Here is a 1,853-nt window from a genome sequence, read left to right as displayed (position 1 = left end):
AAAAAAAAAAAAAAAAAAAGAAGGAAAAGGTTTTGAACAAAATATGTCTAACTCCAGGGAAGAATCTTGTTAATTACAGAGAAGCCCCAAGGTGTCACTGTTTCTGTCTCTGTTTTTAAAAACTGCCCCAGAGGGCATGTGTGTCCACCAGAGAGAGAGGGAGAGAGAGAAAGCAGCCTTCGAGGGGCTGTGGTCACACCATAATCCCTTCTCGTCCAATTCTCCATCTTGATGGGATTTGGGACATACACATACATGCACCCAGAGTGTTCCTCAACCTCCAAGGCCAGGGCTTGAACTGCACAGCTGGTCATGTGAGATCCGGCTCCCTCAACCACCAGTCCACAGGGCCAGCCCTCTTTTTTTTCTTTTAAAAGACAGAGTCTCACAATATTACAGTCCTCCTGTGTCAGCCTCCCAGCTGGACTACAGGCATGTACCACCGCGCCCAGCTCTCTTTCAGCCAGGGTCTTACTATGTTGCCTAAGCAGCCTGAAGCTCAAGATCGTCCTGCCTCAGCGTTCCTGAGTTCCTGGGATTTCAGGTGCACACCACTGTGCCTGCCCTTTAGGTTGAACAAGGAACCAAGTCCAGACCTCTCATGTGGTCCCAACCCGTGGAACACAGTAATTCAGCAGTTCACACCACTGCAGCTGAGTACTCCCTGCTTCCCCCATCTCAGAGATCCCTTTGAACCTCACAGGTTCAAGCGAGGCCTCTTGTGCTTGGCAGGGAACATTCTCCATGTTTCTCACATTTTGAGTTTTCTAAACCAACTAAGATTCTGCTTGAGTTGCATGTTGGACCAACCATATCCCTTAATTTTTCAGTGGGTATGATAGGCCTTCCCTTTACTGTAATAAACAGAGGAAAACATGCCAAGAGTCTGTAGGACTTGTTTTGGAGGGTTATACATGGAAGAAGTAACAGGTCACATCTTTGGGTTACAGATACCAAAACAGCTGGATACTCCTTCAATAATAACATTATCTCTTATCTGGAGTGGTTTTACCACCCCAAAGAACCACTTTCAGAAAACCATGTGGAACGGTTGAGCTGTCCTTTCCCAATAAAATGCAGACAGTGACAGCTAACTGACCCTTTGACAGACCTCAGGAAAGCCTGGTCTTGCACAGATGGCATCCAAAGTGAATTTGAAAGGGAACAGAGGGAAGATTTCAATAATCTCCAGAGGACTCACTCAGAATAAGAGGGACAAGATGGTAAATGAGGGTCTTGGATCCTGAAGAAACAGTGGAGAACTGGAGAGTGTCAACGATAATGTTGACCTTTCACTTTAAAGATGGTATCTACACATTACTCTCTATCGTGGAGCCTGTGCATTTTTTCATCCTTGCCAGTAAAGGAATAGATAAAGCATACTTTTCAAAGCAAATGTATTGCACAATACTACATTCTCATGCCAGACTTTGTGGCCCATAAAATAAATTATCTCACGCAGCTAAGGAAATAAAGTCAAGAGTACACAAAATGACAAAGATGGTAAAGGAAAGAGAAACTGTAAGGAAAGTAGGATGGTGAAACGAGATTAGTGAGAAAAATGACCCTTAAAACAAAAGCTGATTTAGCATATTGGCATGATATGGTACTAAATTATCACCTATGCCCATTGCTGCTTGGAAGAATTTAAAATTTAAGAAGAAATGGGCCAGCAGATGGTGCAGAGGTTAAGGCAGTTGGATCCCACATAGCTGACTTTCCTGTTCAAGTCCTAGACCTGGCGGTTTGAAAAACATGCTAGGTGCATGTGTGTGCGTACCCAAAATCCTAAGAGAAAACTGGAGGAGAAGGGATTGTGGCATGGCCATCCTTACTGGGGAGGGATTTCTTAC

The 1,853-nt window shown here is 44.3% G+C and overlaps 1 protein-coding gene across 6 annotated transcripts in view; it reads right to left on the bottom strand.

Annotated features, from left to right (window-relative positions):
* The window catches only part of TMEM150C (transmembrane protein 150C), a 79,244-nt gene that overhangs the window by 14,892 nt on the left and 62,499 nt on the right, over positions 1–1,853 (bottom strand). The window lies entirely within an intron of this gene.

Source organism: Tupaia chinensis, unplaced genomic scaffold (genome assembly GCF_000334495.1).
Source record: "Tupaia chinensis unplaced genomic scaffold, TupChi_1.0 Scaffold000318_1, whole genome shotgun sequence".
Lineage (NCBI taxonomy): Eukaryota > Metazoa > Chordata > Mammalia > Scandentia > Tupaiidae > Tupaia > Tupaia belangeri.
The sequence above is the reverse complement of the archived record's forward strand: the minus strand, read 5'-3'. Positions and strand labels throughout refer to the sequence as shown.